Here is a 22,563-nt window from a genome sequence, read left to right as displayed (position 1 = left end):
TTAATTAATTGTATGAAACCAAATATGTTCATGCTAGATGTAGGGGAGTTAGAGTTTATGTCTCACCAACTGACATTCACGTCACCTAGCAGTAATATTTCTTGTTAAAGTTATGGATATGCATTGTAGGATATTTTCCAGTATAGCTGTATTGTAGCTGGCGGGATGTAAAGAACAGTAATACATATTTGTTTATAATTGTTTAATTTCAGGAAAGTAATAAGAACCACTTCTGAAGCCACAGTGGTGCAGCGGTAGAGTTGTCGCCTCACAGCAAGAGGTTCTCCCATTCGATTCCCGGCTGGAGCACCTTCTGTGTGGAGCCTGCATGTCCTCCCCACAGTTGAGTGACATTCAAAAGACATGTGTAAATGGGCATGGCTTCGTTGAAGGTTGGGCGTTGAGCTGGCACCTCGGCACTGTAAAAATCTACTGCCAATCATTAGCGGACCGGAGTTCCGCTGTGGCGAGAAGAAGAACAACAACAACAATAAGAACCACTTCTGAAATAAATTTTGGAGTTGGTTTGTCGTAAGGGGAAATGTGGGAATTGTTGAGAACTATTAAGTCATACTGCCACCTTTCCTGTTTTTACTGTCATTACTATTGTTACTATATCTGGGAAGTGTAATTTCAGAGTTGTTTATGCATGGTTTAAGCCAAAATCTGTTGCAACAAGAATATCAGGCTTATGTTGGGTAATTCAAGCATGTTGTTTAGCAACTTTATTTCTCATGCTTCTAATATTTTTGGCAGCGACAGTAAGATGTCTCCTAGAAGAATTTTAGTATATTTGGGAATTATTTATACTTTTGTAGAGTATTTTTCCACTTAGTTTTGTTTTGTTTTGACTTGAAATTGAGTTAATCAGTCTATATTTGGTATAAAGATGAGGGTGTCATTAAATAAGTTTGGTGGAATATGTGGACAGTGTAGGAAGGAAGTATGAATAGGTGGGTGGGTCAGAGTTTGAGAGATGTTAAGAGCCATTATAGAGTCATGGTAGGATGAGAGATGGCCCAGGAGAAGAGAACAATAGAGGCTAAGCTGAGGAGAAGCATAGTTATGTATACACATCTCTATGTTACTGTTGGGAGGTAGTGGGAAGCAGGGGTCAAGAAAGAAAAAAGAAGTTTCAGGGCAGTAGGATATTTAGTAGTGGTGGAGTCTGAACACTGATAGAGGGAAGGTAGGAAATAATTGTTTTCTTTGAAGGAAGTGAGTTTAGTTGTCCTATTATCTTTTCTAGAATATAGGGACTAGAGGGGTTAAAAAGGCTAGAGCATGAGGATGTAGTTAAAACAGAAAGATGTGAGGGCTTATTTAGAAGAAGTAGAAGATACAATGTCGAATAAATGGGTGATGTTAAGGAGGTGTATGACTATGAATGAATATAGTATAAAGCAATAGGGGAGGGAGAAAGGTGTTAAAAGATTAAATGAAAGTTGGAAACTAGGTAAAAAGAAATAGTGTTTGTATGATCATAGTAGGGTTGTTTGGGAGGGCTAGGGAATAATAGTCACAAGTGAAATGTTTAGCTTGGAAGTATAATAGTATAGTAAGAGTAGGTGGATGGAATTGGGGGTAGGTTAGTGTAGTGAAGTGAAAAAGCACATAGTGGACTTCAACCATCAGCTCAAATAATAGCAGAGAGTAATCAGTGTGTAGCCAGTACAAAGCAATTAACAGACAACTAGGGAGACTTAGTAACTGACATATACAGTGTAATCTACTGGTCAAGAGAAAGTACACTGCCAAACTTAATTAGAGATCCTTAGAGTACGACTACTGTTTTGGAGAAAGTGGGGTGTTCTAGCCAATTTCCAACATGTGCAGGTAGACATTTGACAAGCTGAAGTTAATATACATCAAGATTCTCCGAGTTAAATTTGCTTACATTGTACAATGATAAAATTCTCAGTGAAAATGTTTGTGAGTTGGGCTTTCGAGCAGAGCTCATGTGATATTTAGGTCAGATAGCAGGACATATAGTAATAGAAAACCACATTACTACAGTGTATACACAAAGCCGAATAGAGTAGTTTATCATAACATAGCACTGCAATGATAAGAACAATATAAAACTATCACTTAGTAAATGATCATGGAATAACCACTACATCAGCAGAATGTTTTATATACCAGAAGAGTAGCAACTGACATTACATACTTGTTAGAGGGTACAGGCTCAACATACTTAAAGCTTATTTGATTTGTATGACATTGTTACAAATATAACACACTACCAATGTCTTTTTTTCATTGCTCTACACAGTCTTAGAACAAATAGAAATGTGATAACTGATGACACATACCTGCACTGCGAAGTAAGATGGTGACTGAGTGCAAGACGAGGCAGTAGAGAGGGGATATTTAGCAATACATTCCACTACAGCAACCCTCTTACTCTCAGGCCAAATTACAACAGGCAGTAATCAGTTTATAGCCAGTTTACAGCAATTAGTAGAGAGGTACCAAGTAGAATAGGTTTTCTTTCATTTCCTGAATGCAGAAACCTGACAACTAGGGAGACTTAGTAACTGGCATATGCAGTGTATATTATTGGTCAAGAGAAAGGATAGTGGCCAAATTAGTAAGTAGTCCTTAGAGCGAAAGGACTACTCTTGGTGGGGGGAGGGGATAAACCCAAATTTCAGTATAGGTAAACAAGTGTTTAACTAACTGAAGTTAATACACAGGAAGGTTCTTCAAGTTAAATGTGCTTACATTGTATAATGACAAAATTCTCAGAGAAAACATTTGGGATTTGGGCCTTGCGGTAGACGTCTTGCAGTATAAGGGTTAGATATTGTGACCACAAGATATTGTACAATGAAAACATTCTCAGTGAAAATATTTGGGAGTTGTGACTTGGGGCAGAGCACCTGCAGTATTGGGATCATATGCAGTTAACACAGGCTACTGTACAGTGGCAGAATTGTCAGTGAAAATGTTTAGGAACTGTGCTATTAGGCAGTATCAGGGTCACAGATAGTAACCACAGGCTCTTGTACTCTGACAAAATTTTCAATGAAAACATTTGGGAGTTGGGCCTTGTGGCAGTGCTCCTGCAGTATTAAGGTCCAATGTAGTGATCACAGGCTCTGCACTATCAAGGAAGATGGTGACTGATTGGAAAAGGAGACAATAAAGCATGTGTAAATATATATATATAGTTTTGCATATAAAAAATAATCTAAAGTTGTAAACTCAAATCATAAAAAGCTCAATGCAGCATTTTGCTGGAGCAATATTTGTTCCAACAGGAAGTATTAATCTATTTAAAACATATTTTGCATTTGGGACCTATAAACATAAGGAAAAGATATGACTTACTAGACTGTTTATTTGTTATTTGTCTCGTCCCCCTTTAAATAACCACACCAAAGACAAAGCCATTTGACGACCTTTATTAAACTCTATTATACAATGAACTTATACACACAAAACAACATTATCTTCCTCAGCAACGATGATCTCAGGACAGCATCACCACTCACCCTGGACGAATTTACCTCAGGGCAGCGTATCTACTCACCCTGATACTTCCTCCATTGGGGCAGTGTAGCTACTCACCCCACATAAAGAGGCAGTGTACCTAGTCATCTCATCTCCAGACCAAACCATTAACCAATAACCACCTTCTTTAGAGGGAGAACAGAAGAGGACAATCCTGTCCCTCTTCTCCACCTCAGATTGCCCACATCTTCCATCCATAACCAAAAAAGGGAGGGTGGGAGGGCCACCAACTCACGACAAATGAGCCTACTTCCTTTAATCCCTAACACTTAGGCCTGCCATAAGTCCCTCGTTCCCTTTCCTCAGTTCCTTTCACATCTCCCTCTCTCTTTAACCCTTTCACCACCACAATCCCACTATCCTATCCAACTACAAATCCTCACATTAATTCCTACCTCTATATCCTCCCCACACCATTTTGCCCTTATTCTTGGGACCGGGACATCTTAGTTTGTCCCAAACTACATTTGTCCTGTCCCCCCTTTAAATAACCACACCAAACACATAAAGCCATTTGATGACCTTTATTAAACTCTATTATACAATGAACTTATACACACAAAACAACATTAGTTATCTTCCTCAGCAACGATGATCTCAGGGCAGTGTCACTACTCACCCTGGACGAATTTAGCTCAGGGCAGCGTACCTACTCACCCTGATATCTCCTTCACCGGGGCAGCTTACCTACTCACCCCACAAAAAGAGGCAGTGTACCTACTCAACTCACCTGTAGACCAAACCATTAACCAATAACTACCTTCTTTAGAGGGGGAACAGAAGAGGACAATCCTGTCCCTCTTCTCCACCACCAGCCTGGTCCCCAGGCTGTTCCCCCTCCTGAATCCTAGCCACAATCATATCCTCTAAAAAGAGCTTCAAATGCAAATTAAAAAGATCCAATCCAACAAGATTAAGGTGTACTCCATCTGTTCGGTACCAAGACTCTTCTCCATCCCCAAACTCTCTATGTTCGGTGGTATGCATCCCCAAAATTCGTAACTGCCTAACCAGCCTTTGATTGACGCACCTTCTGACCCTTTCTATCACCCTATAACTATACTACGCACTCCTCCAACACAAACAAGGAACCAACTCTGACCACACAATTTCCATACCTGGGTACAATGCCTGTAATCTCATCAAATCCTGAAGAATAATGTCCACTAATTATTTTTTGGAAAAAAATGCCCAAGTCATTGCCCCCCAAATGAATGACTAGTATACAAGGACAACCCACCTTCAATTTAGCCCTATCAAATTCATGCAACAACCCATCCCACCTAAGACCCCTAACACCATGCTAAGTCACTGACCACCCTAAATGTGATAAACCCAAATTTTCCCCATCATCCCTAACTAAAGCACACTTCTCTGCCTAGTGGATATACAAATGCCCCAAGATGATAATGTGCTTCCCTAAAAGAAAAGAAGAGAAAATTAGTAATCAGACCATAACTTATCTAATATATGACAAACATACATTTGAAGACCACCCCCCACTCTTTTAATCAATTCAATGGAACTACCCTCTCTAGCTAAATCTGAGGCCCTACCAATCCTGAACGAGTGAGCTGCAAACCTCCCCACTGGAAATCCCATGAAACATAAAACCCACCTCACAAAACTTATGAATCTACTACTCGACACCACCTTCCCATCCATTGAACAAAAAATGAACTGATCCACACTCCCCTTCTGCCTTTTCATAGATTCTTTAGCCCACATTACTGGACAAAGGCAAAGATTCTTGTCAGTTTTAAGCACCACCACACATCCCCTACCCAACTGATATGTCTTACTCCTCCTTAATGCAATAGTAACCTCACCCTCCCCTATAATGACATCCTTCCAACATAACGAGCCTAACAACTCCGAAATACGAAAAGTGCCAAAATATAACCATGTACATAATGTACCCCCCATAAAGAAATCCAAAGACCCCCCCCGTGTAACAAACTTAACCCTCTCAACAAAACTTTCAATATGACCCTCGTTAGTGGCCATCAAATATCCCTATGTTCCACCATCACTTTCCCCAACCCCTCAACATACACCTTAATGTCCAAGACTTAGTGAAATCCTGCATCCCCGTCACCTTAACGAAAATGCTAATTGCAGCCAAATCCACCTTAAGTATCTGCAAAGCCTTGCCTAGCCCTCAAGCACGAGCTACATATTGCAATAGTAATTCCTCCGACTATGCCCCTTCCTCTTCTGGCAGCTGCAAAATAAACTGATTAAAATCAGAAAGTGCCCTAGCATACACCTTCCTTGTAGAAGGGGCTCAGGAATGCCGTACCAACTGCTTGGCTACATCACCCCAAGATTCCACACCTCCTCTGGCAGGGTTTCTGGCACCTCCTCTGCCCATAGAACCAACCCTCGAAACCTGTAAAACTGAAATCGGGACAAGCTATCAGCAATCTCATTGCTTATGTCAGGCACATGCACTCCTGTAAAGGAAAAATTTATTAAGAGGCTCTGCAAAACCAATTTACGTAATACCAACAATAACAAACCCGACTTAGCCATCTTCTTTTGTAATACCCTCACTACAGCCGTATTGTCAGAGTGAAAAACTACATGTTTGACCCTCAAATGCTCCTTCCACACCACAAAAGCTGCCCATATAGGCATCAACTCTAGAAAGGCCCCATCCTGCTTCCATACTTCCTTCCAATCCCACGGCCATTCAGCTGCAAACCACCAACCCCCGAAATAGGTCCCATACCAGCACCCCCAGCTACATCCGTAAACAACTGAAGGTATTCCTGCCCTACCCAGTCTGACTGTCAAAAAGATATCCCATTAAATTTTTGCAAAAACCCTTCCCACAATACCAAGTCCTCCTGTACCAGTTGGGTCACCCTAACCCAATGATATTTACTCTGACCCCCTTTCAACAAATACATCACTGACCTACAAAATTCTCACCCTGGGTGCACAGCTCGACAGGCAAAATTCAAAAACCCCAGCAACTCCATAACTGAATGAATCCGAATCTTATCCTTACCCAGCACCGAATGTATCACCGACCTAAGCCTCTCTATTTTATTCTCGGGTAGGTAAAACAGTCCCTGCTCCGCATCAACTGTTAATCCCAGAAACTCTAATGCTCATGCCAGACCCTCCATCTTATGCTGAGACAATGGTACCCCTAACTCCTCACACATAATCATAAACTACCGCAACCCTCCTGTCCTCCTACCCTTCCTTCGCCCACCAAAAAAAAAATCATCTAAATAATGCACTGCCTTTTGAGTTTCCACTCTCTGCTGCCAAATTCAATGCAATACTGTACTGAACTTCTCAAAAGTCGCACATGCCACTGAACAGCCCATAAGCATAGCTTTATCAAAGTAGTACTTATCACCTACTCACATACCCAGTAGTGGCCAATTCTCACTCCTAATAGGCAACAATCGAAAAGCAGACTCAATGTCAACCTAAATCAACAATGGCTCCCGAAATTCTCTAATCACTTTCACTGCAGCATCTAAGAAAGCGTAAAGCATCCTAACCTCCCCTTCTGCAATAAAATCATTTACTGAATTCCCTTCTGGATCTGACAAGTGTTGTATCAATCTGAATTCCCCCACCCATTTCTTCGGCACCAACCCCTAAGGTGGCACCCTGTAGGTACTGAAAGGTGGACTGTAAAAAGGACCCAATAACTGCCCCGTCCGACACTCTTTCTCCACTAAAACCTCCAAGATGTCCTCTTTACCTTGAACAGATCACAGATTATTGCAACCTCCCACACCCCCTTCCATGGTGGACTTTATAGGAAATCCCCTCAAAATCCTTGTATTATCTCATTTTTTATGGCCAGACCTGGCAACCGATGAAGCATACCCCAGAGAACCTCCACCTTAATGGGGAATGGCCCCCCTTCCTCTATTGCCTCTAAGGAACCTGAGTCCAAATCCCTGGGACCCTCAAAAATTACCCATCCCCCGGACTGGTTGGAAGCCTTGTGAGAAGCCTTGCCCACCAAATCCACCCTCACAACCCATAACATTAGAGTACCAGGTGGACAGATTTTGCTGATCACAGCCAACGGCCGAATAACTCTCTCCATATCTTGAACAAACATGTGCAAATTTGCACCCTACCCATGAACAGGAACCACTATTAAAAGACCAACACACACATGCTGCTTCTACCCCACTCACCCTTCTGTTAAAGCCACCGTAACTATGTATCATCATAGCCAACCATAGATCTGGATGACGCACCTCCCAACGGAGTGACTAGTCCACAGAGTTCCATTTGTGGAAACACTGATCGTACCAAACCCATGCATTACCCAGCCTTAACTGTTGTGCCTCACGAATGGTAAGGAAATAGCCTAGAAGCCTCGGGGCCAAAGACCCGTCCTTCTCCAGCTGCACTGTTATAAAATAAATAAAGCCAACCATCCAATTATCCCATGTCCTAGGGCGAAGATTACCTACCCTCTGTCTTCCTAATGCCGCTAAAGCTGCCAACATGTCCTTGCTATTAGAGGACTCTGTTTCCACTAGCCATTGGACCCCTTCTGCATCGATCAGCTCAAACAAATCCACATATTCTCTGTAAAAGAAAACACAAAGATCAATTCACGTAAGGTTCAAGCAAGGCATCCTTTATCACTTGCAGCAAGGAGACAAAGCATGTAGGTACAAGGTTTGTCTAACTTTCAATAGCTCAGTTAGCTTCTTTTATACAGTGTTCTGCACATACAGACCATAAATTATCTGATAATGCTGATTTGCAAAAAACATTTCTCAGGAACAAACTGTCCACAGGGCTCCAGTCCTTATCACCTTATCCTTCAACTGTCTTTTCCTTCCTAATATGCAACAGTTGTTGTTTTTCCCAAGGTGCAACCCTGAATTCAGCATGTAGGTTTGCTAAGTAAGCAGATTTCCAGGCGTCAATTATTCTTTGCTAAAGCCACAGATATTTACACATTAATACAGAATAAATGCATTAACTCTTAACCCTTGTGTATTGCATTAGCTCAAGCAGTGTATACATTTCCTAACATTTCCCCCCTTTTAATACTTTTATTCTGTTAATAAACTTAGAACAATCTTTCTTCCCTTAATCATTTCCCACCAAGCACTTTCAGTTAGGGAGTCATTCGGTTCAAGTCTGAGAAAGCATTTCTTTGGTTTTGATGAGGTTCTCATATTCAGCATTTTGGTACAAGGTCTCTGAAACCAAGGCATCTATAGCATTCTTTACTAGTCCCTTTATGCAGGGGATGCAGCAGCATCCACACACTAGCAACAGTGCTGCTCCAACGCAGATGGCAATTAACAAGTTCATCAAGATACTGCCCCAACCCCCGAACCATTTTTGGAAAAAGTCCGTCAGTGGCTTTAAACCTGCTTTGGTCATGACTGACACTTGCTGACTCACCTTAAGATGGCTGTTGATCTCATGTTTATTATCAGGAATAAACGAACAGCACTCCTCCTGGATTAAAGTGCACACACCTCCTTTCGCTGCTAGGGTGAAGTCGAGAGCCATGCAATTTTGAAGCACTACTGTCCTCATAGCGGTCAGCTCATCAGTCATCAATTCTAGGGTGGAAAAGGTAGCATTACTTAAAGTTTCAAGTAGCTTAGACAATTTTCTCAATTCCCAAATTGATTTAACTGCTCTGTATGCTGGTATACCAGCCCATGATATGATGTCATCACCCAAGTCCATATGTGACAGTCCTTTGTCACTGACGTGAGCCAAGTCATGATGATATATCTAGGATGCATCAACTTGTCCCACTGGATTGGCAGGCTTTTTGGTTTCTCGAGCATTTAAAATTTTCCCTTGAGGTAAAACTGCTGTGTGTCATATGGCCAGAACCAGGTAGCACAGAAAACAGCTACCAGACCAATTCCTTGGCAGCCATTTGTACGCTTTTCTTCTGCACACAAAATAGTTTTTTACGGCAGTAATATTAGTGTCTTCAAGGCTACCTGTTTGTACACGCATGAAACATCTTGAAGTATATTTTATATTTAGTCTGACTATCTGATGCCCAGGAATCTAATGCTGAAAGGTTTGTTGCATAGTCAGAATTATAGGTTAGGGTGGCATTACAATTGCTATATCCTACCAATATAGTTCAGTTTTTCTGGAAACATAGAGTGCCATTTAGTCATCTGAACAATTGCAGAGCCACCCTGTCCTTTGAAGTAATATCTATCGTCTCATTTAATAAATCCCTTACAGTCTCACTGACATTTAGGGGGACTGAATCTAGCATTAAACCTCCATGTGCTGTCGGCAAAGCCATGCAGATCCAACAATCTGAAACATTGAAAGTTTCTGCATACACGTACTCGATTGCCTGATAAGTATTAAAGGTTGGATGCCATGCTGCACATTTATTTGCATTTACTGAGGTAGTAGAAAAGAGAAATGGCCACAAAAGAAAGGCTAATGCCATTGTTATCATTATCAGAATGGTTATGCCGTACTTTTGTGGAAATGGTTGTTGCTCCGGTGCTCTATTTTCTCCAGTCTTTCCAAAAGGACAGAATTCGATTTTTTCCTTTGGTGCGATCATCTCACTACTTTGGGGTATTTTGACCTTATTCTCTTCCCTATGGGACCTTAGCACTGATGATTGCTTCACTGGGTTTGAGACAGATCAGTTCCTATTGATCTGACCCCCCATTGTAGCCAGACTTTGTGCTTAGGGTCTTGGTGGAGAGGTAAGGTCTTTACCCAACTCAAATTTCTTTACTAACTTGCAGTGTGTCAGATGTATCCACGAGGCTCATTCTGCGATCTTGACTGCAGTTGGTGTTGAAAGAAGCACCTGGTAGGGACCTTCCCACTTCAGTGATGCCCAATTCTTCCTCTTTATGATTTTGATCCACACCCAGTCTCCTGGCGTCACTGTTCCTTCTGGTGTCTTAGTCTGCTCTGAACCTGAAACAGAATTAGACTGCAAGAGATGTTTAGAATTTAACAATTTCCTCATATATTCAACTAATGTAAGATCAGCTTCCTGGTCTGAAGTCATGAGAGGTTTCCATTGGGGTGTATAATATGCCGTCCCATACAGTTTCTCATATGGGGTCAGCCCTTTTGCCGAGGGAACTGTTCTCATGTTCAACAGTGCCAGGGGTAAACAGTACAGCCAGGTTTTCTCAGTTTCAGCCATTAGTTTCCTCAGTTTACTTTTAAGTATACCATTATGTCTTTCGACCAACCCTGCAGACTGTGGATGATAAGCACAGTGATTTTTTTAGAGAAATACCAAAAAAACTTACTTAGCTGTTGTACAGTTTGGTTTACAAAATGTGTTCTGTTGTCACTATATATTCTCTCTGGAATGCCAAACCTAGGAATAATTTCTTTTACAAGAATCTTTGCTACTGTAGCTGCATCCGGGTTCCTGGTTGGAAAAGCTTCCACCCATCTTGAGAACATGTCTATAATGACAAGGCAGTACTTTTTATTTTCACATTTATTTAACTCTATAAAATCCATGCAAATGGTGTGAAATGGGTATGGAGGTGTGGGAAAACTTCCCTGGTTGGGCTGTATTGCTCCCTATGCATGATATTGATTGCAAATCTGGCACGTTAAACAAAATTTTTTTAGAGTAGTTCGAAAATCCATATGCAGTGAACACCTGATTCACATGGCACTGCCCATGGCTCAATAATGCCGCATAATGAAAAAGGTTAGTGGGTAATATTGGTTTTCCTTCTTTTGAAATGTATAAACTGCCCTTGAGGATGGCCCCCTGTTTTAACCAATGTTTTCTTTCTACCTGCGTGGTCAGTGATTGCATTGTTTGCAGCATGTCTAAATTCAAACTGTCAGAGGGTTTTAAATCTTCTGCAAGATGTAAACAGTGCTCTGCTGCTGCCTGCTTTGCAGTGGCGTCAGTTCTTGCATTTCCTTTTGAAATAACATCCTGCTGTTTTGTGTGTGCTTCACATTTACAGATAGCCAAACGCTGAGGCAATTGAATGGATTTTAAAAAATCTAATATGAGCTGTGCATGATTTATTGGTTTACCAGTTGATGTAATCATACCTCGGTTTTTCCATTGTTGCGCAAACACATGCACCATGGAAAAGGCATACTGACTGTCAGTAAAAACATTTACATGCTTATCATTAGCTAAAATACATGCACGAGTGAGTGCAATCAATTCTGCCGCCTGTGCGAACAAATGTCATGGTAGGGGTTTTGCCTCGATAACCTCTGTGTTGGATACTACAGCATAACCCACTAGGTTCTGTCCTGCTGGGTTCTTTCTGCATGAGCCATCTACATAATATGTCAGATCAGCATCTGTTAAAGATATATCTGTGAGGTCTTTCCTAGGTAATGTTGTCTGCTCGATCTCCTGCAGGCAGTGATGTGGAGTACCATCTACAGGGGTAGGGAGCAGAGTTGACAGATTCAGTGTTGTGCATTGTTCGATTGTAGTCAGAATTATTAACTCTTAACCCTCTGTGTACTGCATTAGCTCAAGCAGTGTATACATTCTCCTAACACTCTCCTTTCCAAATTTTTGCCTGGAATATGCAGAGTCAGGAAAACCGTTAATGTCCCCTGTCCCAAAGATTGGGTAGCCAGCCAGTCCCCCAGCCACAGCCCAAAGTCAGAGCCTACCTCCGAGTCCAAGACCAAACTGTCCCCGGAACCAACAGCCACCCTCGTCGCATCTCCAACCAGGTACCTGGCACCCTGTGTAGTTGCCTCTGAGCCTCCTCTATCCCTTGCACACCATCCCCCAAGGTCCCCAACTGGCAAGTCTTCATCATCCTACCCCCCACCACAATCCTCAATCCCTAGCCCCCCCAGAAAATACTGCCATAGTAAAACCATTACCTACACCTTCGTCTTGACTCATACTGGGAACCGGTGTATCCACTGCCACCACCTGCTTTGATACCTGTTGCTTTTCCCTCGAGCTAGGGTTCTCACTGCTGTGCACCCCCTCTTCTGACCCAAGGTCTTTTCTGGCTCCTCTACCACCTTGGATGTTGCCACCTTCTGGAAGAACTCCTCTACTTGGACCACAATAGCTTGCCATCGCTGTCTTAGTTCTGGTAAGGTAGCCATCTGTAAAAAGAGAAACACAATGTTAAAACTGTTCCACAAACCCAAATGCCCCCCAACCCCTATGTTGCCTTGCCCTACCACACTCAGCCAACTCCCCTACTTACATATACTCTGCAGCCGAAAACCACCCCCTGCATAGCTTACCTACTAATCATACAGTGTAATCACTAACTAATGCACTCATATCTCCCCCATACTCTAAAATATGCTCCTACCTGGCACACACTTCACCCTTCAGCTGCACAGCCCATCAGACACACCTCCCAACAGCTTCCAACCCCTTCCTAACACTAGAATATCACCTGTCTATAAATATCCCCCTCTCTCTCTCTCTCTCTCTCTATATATATATATATATATATGTATATGAAAAATATATTAAATAAATAAATAATCCTGTGCATCTATCTTTCTACCTACATACCAACCACCCAATCCTAGCACCATTCAACCACAAATGAGCCTGTAACACTTACCTTTTTCTCCCAGAACAATACTCCATTATCCCTACGAGAGGTTATGGCCAAGAACAGCAGTGCACATGCACAAACCGGTGCCCGGACCCAACGTCCACAAAAACGGCTGAGGCTACCCACGAAACACCTGGGAGGACTGAAAGGATTTCCCACCACTACCACCACAGAAGAGAGGACACAGGGACACCATAATGGCCACAATGACCATCCTGATGTACGGACAAAACCGGGGACCGGAGAAAGGACACAAAAGCCTACGAACCCAACAGGGAGCATGAAAAGATCATCCGCCACTACCCCCAATGCTAATGGGACCAGATTGCGGTGATGGACTCTCCCCAGAGCCTACCACGACCAACGAGAGAACGCTTTTTTTTAACAAAACCCAAGGAACGATACCGGGGACCAAAGAAAGGACACAGCAGCCATCGAACCCATCAGGGAGCACAAGATCATCCACCACTATCTCCAACGCTAATGGGACTGGATTATGGCAATGGACCCCCCACAGCCTACCATGACCACCAGGAGAATACTTTTCCTTTTTTCTTTTTTTTTTTTTTTTTTATGGATTACCCAGCCCTCCCACATAGATCCTAACTGACCGCATGGCCCCAAATGGGAAGGAGGTAACGAAAGGCACAGCCTACCCACACAGATATTAATTGACCGCATGGCCCAACTGGGAAAAAGGCCTGACTGGCCTGATGAATCCCCCGGAGACACCCGGATGACAGGGAGCAACTTCAGCAGCACTGGAAGACCACAAAGACTCCAACCACTGCAACTGGCCCAACCACCCAAACAGAGCCACCACTGGACCACCAGGAAGCCCTTTGTGAAAGAAATGCTCCAGGACACTGGGAAACACCCACCACAACACCAGGCCTACTGGAACACTGGAGAATAACACCAGCACCCAGGTAAGCCGAGAACCACACTCACACAGGCACTACCCCCCAACCATTTATCCACACACACTCTGCTCTCATTGATCCTTTCACCCTTCCCTGCCAGTAAGTCCTGTTCCCCAACCTATATTCCCAAACTCCATCCTCACATTAAATTAATCACTATAGAGAAACACCTAAAGGGAGAGGAGGGAATTGACCCAGTTAACTTAATCCCTTCTCTCCCCACCATCCAAGGCCTACCTGCATCCACATTACCTAAAGGTCATCTGGACATTAGCTAGTTGTTACTGCACCACCAACTCATGCCAAATGTGCCTACTTCCTTTAATCCCTAACAATCCTGCCAGAAGTCCCTCCTTCCCCTACCTCACTTCCTTTCACATCTCCCTCTCTCTTTAAACATCTCATCACCACAATCCCACTATCCCATCCAACTACAAATCCTAACATTAATTCCTACCTCTATACCCTCCCCACACCCCTTTACCCTTATTCGTGGTACCGGGACAACTTAGTTTGTGCCAAACTACATTTGCCCCAGATTGCAAGTGCTGTGTTCTATAAAAAACTGTGGCTTTTACTGAAAACTCACTGTGAAGGCTGCAGCTTCTACTCAATAGTAGTTATTATTATTTATTTATATCAGCTGCTGATACAAGTCTGTCATCTACCTTGATTGCATACTCTGAAAAACAACATGCTGCCTTAGCCTGTAAGTCATGATAAACTGCTCAGTAACTTAACAATGAAAAACATAGCATCCAGTAAAACATTATGCCATTTACTTAGCACTTCCAGGGGTCATATTGCAACTAAATATTGAAGCTGCAGTTTATTCAAAAGAACAAAAGCTTTTCTAAGAGTGAATTGTGTACTGACAAACTTGATTTCTATTGTCTTATAAATAATGTGCTAAGAGGAAGAACACACTGAAAAAATACACATTTTTTAGATAAATGTTAAACCCTTTCAATGTTATGGTTAGAAAATCCTTTTCCAAATCCTTCTACACTTTGACACTGATCTTAGCAGAATATGTGCTGCACTTTATTATACTTATAGATTAGATTCCCTCTACTCCTGTGCATTTAGAGCTCTAGAGCTTCTCACCCAAATTTCAGAAGGCATTTATACATTGTAGGTGTCTTTTAAAGAAATGTGCTGTCATGACCTATGACTTTTGGTTTGTTATAGATGGCTGCTAGTGTTTGGGGTTAGCTTCTGTTCGAAGAAATACTTACATGACATAACATTGGTAGCCTTCAGTTAAGACCAAAGATCGCTTTACAGATTATGTGTGGTGAAGCAATAATAATGCTGTGTTGAAACTAGTTGCTATCTTTGCTTGCTTAACAGCATGATGGGGTGAAAGATTAAAGCTACTGACAAAACTCGTTAATACATCAGTAAAACGTGAGGGACAATTAATGTATGCTGCGTTTTTGGGCCCTATGCCTTTTGCGTTAGTATTTTGGGCAGTGTTTAAATGAGTATTACTATTTTGGTTTCTGTAGATGGAAAAATGTAGGTGAATTTCTTTCAGGTTATAAAATTGACAATACTGGATGACATAGATGCAAAAGGAACACAATATATGGGAGTACCACTGTGGTAATTGTGTTTATTGCAAAAGAATTTCTAGAACTAAATATTTTACACCCATAAATACACCAAATGTGTTCACCATTAGACACCTGATTACTTGCACTACAAAATGGGTAATATTTGTAGCAGTGTGCCAGTGAGGAGCTTTTTACTTTGGTCAAACTTTGAGGCCATTTAAACAAAGGATAGCAATACATTTGAGAGATATGAATTACAAACGCTCAAAAAGTACTTTGTATACACATTTACAGGAACATGCTGTGGCATACATTATTTTCATGGATATAGCTGTGGTAGTTGCAGAAGGGTTATCAAATTTATCTAAACATAACATATTAGATCAAAATGACAGATTATGGATTGTTAATCTAGGTGCTACATATAAACCTGGTCTTAATAAATACTGATAATAGTTCAGTCTAGGTTGTTTTTGTTTACCTATATAAAAATAGGTAGACATTTATTGAATTTTTGAGGATGGAATATATTAGTGCAAATGTGAGATGTTTTTATAACATTATTCTTAAGGCATAGACAGTATGATGAGATTTCGTTTGGTGGTAGTCTGTTTAAATTTGTGAATATATAACCTGGTAAGCCAGAAGCGTCTGTAACGTACTGATGATGTTAGTGTGTGAAACAGGTCTACATTAAACGGCCTTTAGTTAGACTGCATCATATTTCTTGTTATTAAATAAGCAAATCGGTATTGGATTTAGCAACACAAAGTGTTGTTCTTTTGCTGTTTAGAGCATCTACTACTACTCAGTGCACCTGTCAATTGGTTCATGCACTATTGGGTGAATTTGGATATATATATATCGACTGCCAATCATTAGCGGACCAGAGTTCCGCTGTAGCAACCCCTAACTGGGAAAAGCCAAAAAGACAAACATACATATATATATATATATATATATATATATATATATATATATATATACATGTGTATAAAATAAAATGTTATTGTACTGGCTTGTCATCCTCTCTAAGATTAATAAGATTAATTTGTTGCATTATACCCACTGTTTACTGGTAGAAGCTCTATCCCATGATGACCCAGAATATGATAAAGCAGATAGCAGTAACTGAATGAGTTCACAAATTAACATATAGCTCTGGGGTTATCCCCAGTCATTGTTTTCAGTTATTAAAATGCTCTCCATTATCATGGTCTAAAATTGTGAAAATGTGCTTGTCCATAACTTAGTCCGATATAATTGTTATGTATCTGATAAACATAATTCATTTAAACTCAATAGGGGAGTTTAGAACTAAATAATGCACTGTGGAACCATGTTTCCAGCATGGAAGCTCAGTACATTATGAGGGAGCACCATATTGCTATAACAGTATGAGGTCCTTGGTAAGTAGTTCTACAGCAGGTGTCCTGGATGTCACCGTATGCAAATATGGCAGTACTGATGCACAGCTAATGTAAATTAGCCATGTAATCTGCTCAAGAGGTGTACACTGTGGTAGAGTGATTCAAATACAAATTCTACAGTGCAATTTTAAGAGTCACAATGTGCAACTATTTCTATTTTGTGTCATCAGTGGGTCTCTTAGCACAGGAAAGCATTGCAAGACTATGGCCATGCACTTGTACGTGAGTGAGTGTGTTTGTGTCCTTCTGTATGGGTGTGGTTATTGTAGTATGTGTGAATCTGTATATGTGTCACAACGTTCCAAAAGCACTGTGTTAGATTCAGAGACACACAAATGTCTTACTGATGAAATTATTTTCAGTGCGGCTCTTTCATGTATCTGAATCATTTATCATAAATGTCATAAAACTACGACTCACAAATTAAATAAACTAGTGCTGTGGTAATAATTTCCCTGAATGCCTTCCTAACTATGATGATCAAATAAATAAAAATGCAAACAGTATGGGTACCATTTACAAAAAGTCAAGTTTTTGGGCATAAATTATGATAGCAAAATACAATTCCTTATGTTTCTATAGTGTTCAAGCCATGCAAATGCCAATCACTTTTTTTTAAACAGGATTTTTCTAGATTACTGGAAAAACACACTGCTTTGCTTGAACAATATTTTGGTTAGTCTGAGAGGTTAACATAAAGGGAAATTAATAAATTATAAACTTCCTGTTACTGAAATTTTTTTGTGAATGTTAAATTCTGCCATCATGCTGTGGTAAGGAAATGATGTGGGTTCATTTTTCATTTCATAAGTTGTCACCAGTTTTAAATAAAAAACGTTTATCTTAGCTACAGCATACATTTTGATTATCACTATTTGTAAATTTTGCAGAAATTCTGTATTTATTGTAAATATCTTAATTTGTTTTTGTTTTTTAGAAATACTTCAGCTATTTAATGATGCAAGTAAGGAATGAAAGATAAATACGAACTTCATAGTACCAACCTTTTTACAATCTAGACGAAAGACACCCTATTGTGAAATGCTGCCTGCTATTTAAGTGGTAGGTAATAAACATTATGAGATGCCAACTTATAATTTATATCATGGAATGCATCTGTCACATTAATACAAAATGTTTCTCTAGTAAACAAAAGGGAAAATACATAAAGTGATTTATTACAGTTTAAGTGCTCTATTTATTTATTTATTTTTTGCATGCGTTGCAATAAGAATATTACTGTAGTTGTGTGATTTTGTTGATGGAATTATTTATTTTGTAGTTGAAACTTGGAAGAGAGAGCTTCTTTTGTAATTTTGAAATATGTTTTTCAGTGAAACTTTACCTCCAGCATTGTCATGTTAGGTTAACAGTGCTTGAGAAAAACTGGTAATGTCCAAGCATGGCAGACTTTTTAAAAAAAAAATTGATCTTATTTTTTCCTAGGCTTCAACTGTAACAGGATAAAAAACTGTGTAAATGCATTCACGCTTAGTTTTGTAATCTAATCAATATTGCACTAGATATGTATTTTACACAGCATTACTTTTCAAGGCTTTATTTTAAATTTGTGCAATGGTGAAATAAGTTGTGACTGTATTGTACTGCTGGTAAAGTTGTGCTTGTTGCAGCTGATTTTTAAAAATGGCATGAATGGTGTGTTGTGATTCTATGAGAATAGTTGCCCATTTATGTATTGTCTTCAGATTATGTTACTTATCTCTACTTATCAGAATATTGTAGGCATAGCCGGCGTTAGGCACCCGTGAAACCCGTGGCCATGGGGAGCCCCAGATTATTTTCCCCATGAACAAGGGCCCCCATGCAGCAGCAGCGGGTTTCACCATTTCCTCCCATAGACGATAGTCTATGAAAGAGTATTGGATGGGATTTCTGTTTAATCCGGAGTATTCAAAAGGATTCAAGGGAAACAAATGTCAAAGCACTTCATTGATTTCCTGCTTTTGTTTTAATCTGATCTGCACTACCTGTATCAGGGGGACTCACGTGTTGTTCTTTCTTAGGGAAATGAAAGTACGGGCTGAGATATTACCATCTGCAAACTGTAGAAACAAAACTAACTACCTCAGTAAAGTCTGATGTTGATAATGATTTATTACCTAAAACATACTATGGAATCCTGACGGCTAGAGGATGAACTGCAGGTTAAAATTTTGTTACAAACCTTCTGAGAGTGCTGGACCATTCGCTGTCCGATGTGTCCCCAACTGTTGAGCTCAGCTGAGAATATATTGTATTTGTAACCATCATGATCAAGAAAGTGTGTAAGTATTGGTTGTTAGTGTTTACCGAGAGTGACAGTGTGCGTCTGTCTCTTGGAGTTTTATAACACAGTTATATTTTTTACTAAGTTTAAAGCAATAAACGATAAATACACATTTTGTGGAGTCCGATGAAACGTATATCTTACGGCATTGGGCAGTAAATTGATCATATTTCTCATTTCTTCTTCCACTAAGTCTGCTGCTGTTTACTAGCAGTCAATTTATTAACATTCCCACTCGGATTTGAAGTTGTTAAACACAATATTAACTATTAGCAGTCTTGTTGTCTGTAGAAACACTGCTCCTCTTATGATTCATTGACTGTTGTGTAGTTTTGTAATTCCCTGTCCTATCTTCTATAGAGCTGTTGATCTGAGCTTCTGTAGGTATAGGTGTCTGTGAATATGTGTGTTAGTGGCAGCTCCAGGTTCCCTTTGTTGGTGAGGCACAATATGGACACATTAGCTAGCTGGTGGGGCACATGAAGAACAAATAAAAAAGAAAAATGTGTGGAGGATGCAGACGCAATATGCATAAATGAAATACCTTGCAGAATAGGTTTAGGGAATCTGTTTTGTGACAAGCGTTGAAGCCATGAGTCATGAAATCTGTTCATTATTCCTTCAGTGTACTGTTCCATTTATCAGACAAAGCAGCCCCGCCCCAAAATTGCATTTATCTATATTTCCATACCTTTTAATATGGGTTACTGTTGCACATTCATTTTATAATGCATTAATCAAACAGGGCAGCTCATAATCAAGGTATAATATAAGTTATGCAAGTTTTTATAAACATGCCATCATATGGAAAGTCTTCCAATGTAGTTCTGAAGTAAAATTTTCTCTTTTGCTTAGTGTATTTTTTTTTTAGTTTTGTGGTATTGGAGTTGAATCTTGCATTATATATATAAAACCTACTAATTTCCTCAAATGCAGCAGGAAAAGAGGGAGCTCCAATTTATAATCCAAGCAAATCCCATGATATGTGTGCTACATGTGAGGATGCAAGATTGTACTAGCAGTAAAGTAAGTCTAAAAACCACAATGCATGCTGTGAAGATATGTGAAGGCTGCCAGCCTAGCCAGATAGAATTTTGTAGATAATCCTGTCATTTGTAAATATTAATAAAAACCACAGGCTTGTTCTCTTAAATGAAAAACAATTGTGTTAAAATATGGAATTGCAAAAATGTAACAACAGTGCACTCTGCTATAGGAAAGCTGATAAGTCAAGCATTGTGTAATTGTTTGATCACAAAACCCGGAGCCGAGAAGTCTGGATGAAGGAATTCTTGCTTTTGTTTGATACTAGAGTTAATTGTTAGAATTTGAATGTATAATGTCTTTTATTGCTCTGGATTCCTGTTCAGTTGCAAGATCAAAAGGGTTGTTACACTCTGAGCTTCTATTAGCCTGGGAAACAGAAAATAATGATGTAATCTGAAATGAGCCAGTGCTACTGTGTTATCAATTTAAGGACATGGAGACTCAGAGCATTTTGCATTTGTCTTGAGAACATCCAACATCACCAGCACTCTGCCTATGCTCTATATGCAAGCTTATTTTAGAACTGTTTTGTCTTAGATATAGCTAGGAAAAAGGAAGATTGGATTTGTTCTGTATTGATGTCAGAACTTTTACTGTATTATTTTAAGTATTTCTCTGTGATCTCGGAACTCTTGACTGTGTAGTAAGAAGTACTGTCTTGTGTTTTTATTATTTATTATTAAATATTTTTAAACCGTTCAACTGTGGCTGTTTTGTGTAGAGAAAATTTAAGCTGTAGATTACATTACATGTATATAGTGATAGTGTCCAAGCAACCCCAAATAAGCCTTGCTGTTCAGTCACACTTATCAGTTGGATAATAATATTGCACAGTAATAATTGGACACCCTTTGATAAGGGCCTTATTAGTAGCTGATATTAGTGGGTGGTGGCAGCAGGTACTAATGTATAGTCTGGGCAGAAAGGGGGCACAGATGGAAAATCTGTGCCAGCCTTCCCCAGGAGTGTCTGTGTGTTTGTATATAACTCATATCTCAAAGTGTGTGTGTGTGTGTGTGTGTGTGTGTGTGTGTGTGTGTGTGTGTGTGTGTGTGTGTGTGTGTGTGTGTGTGTGTGTGTGTGTGTGTGTGTGTGTGTGTGTGTGTGTGTGTCAGCTACGTGGGCAGGGACACAAAGCACTGGTTGGACAGAGAGGGTGCTGGAGGTTTTAGCTTGCCCACTAGGCTGAGATCTGGACCCTATTTCTGTGCCAGTGGGGAGTCATATTGGGGATCTGGCAGAGAAAGGGAGAAACCAGCCCCAGACTGACTGTGATCTCTGTTTGCTCTTAAGGGAAATTGTACTTTGTTGTGTGTGTATTTATCCTCCCCTATGTGGACGCCCCTCACTGGTGTTAGTGGTGAGGACTAAGGCTCCTTTATTGCTGGGCCAGTGGATAGGTATCACACATGCCCCCATCAGTTTTGATCAGTTATTCAAAACATGTTTCAAGGCCTGTCAAAACTGCACCACAGTCACAAAAAACTGAGGGTAACGTTCTTTACTTCTAGATTCAAACAAATATGGTATAAAAAGCAAATATACCTTATGTCTACTAAGCCACTTTGTTTGTGTGTGGTATGGTGGATTTCTGTCCTTGCCAGTAAGCCTAGAAAGGACAGTATCTCTCTCCTGCATCATCTAACATTGCAATAAGAGATTTCAACTACTTACTAAATGATGACATGTTGTAAGCATACAAACAAACCTGCTGCAAAAATCAGTTATATGATGGCTGAATAAGTTATACTCCTCAAAATGCACAGCATCCATCCATCTGTCTATCCTCAAACTCACTTCATCAAGTCCAGCATCAGAGGAGGACCTGAACCTATCCTGGAAAGCAACATGCATAATACAAGCATGATTCCTGAATAGAATGTGTTTCTATTGCATGCATATTAAGATGTAACACCCACATAAATATGTAATTCCTGGATGGACTACCCTCCACTATAAGGTGTTCATAGTAACACATATCACGTATACACCTATAAGCAGTTTATAGGCTCACCAGTTCATTTTCACTATGAAACATCCAATACCAAAACTCTGAGGACTAGAAATGCTGAAACCTAATTACTGAAATACAAAGAAGCAAGTGATTTTTGAAGGTGGGTAAGCCCCCACCTCTGCATCCCCTATGTGCTTGACAAGCCTTCCATTCGCAATGCATAGTCACACCAACTTGGAGAGCAGAAATTTCCCAAAAAAGGGCATCACTACTAATCTAGACTT

General features: G+C 40.3%; 1 protein-coding gene across 2 annotated transcripts in view; it reads left to right on the top strand.

Annotated features, from left to right (window-relative positions):
- The window catches only part of LOC122792207 (leucine-rich repeat and fibronectin type III domain-containing protein 1-like protein), a 2,814,387-nt gene that overhangs the window by 651,407 nt on the left and 2,140,417 nt on the right, over positions 1 to 22,563 (top strand). For both annotated transcript variants that reach the window (XM_044059954.1, XM_044059944.1), the window contains exon 2: positions 17,929 to 18,053. The gene's annotated coding sequence lies outside the window, so the exon portion shown is untranslated. The remainder of the gene's footprint in view (positions 1 to 17,928; positions 18,054 to 22,563) is intronic.

The sequence above is a fragment of the Protopterus annectens genome, chromosome 1.part0, assembly GCF_019279795.1.
Source record: "Protopterus annectens isolate FY-2018-M chromosome 1.part0, PAN1.0, whole genome shotgun sequence".
NCBI classification, from domain to species: domain Eukaryota; kingdom Metazoa; phylum Chordata; order Ceratodontiformes; family Protopteridae; genus Protopterus; species Protopterus annectens.
This window is presented reverse-complemented; position numbering and strand designations above follow the sequence as displayed.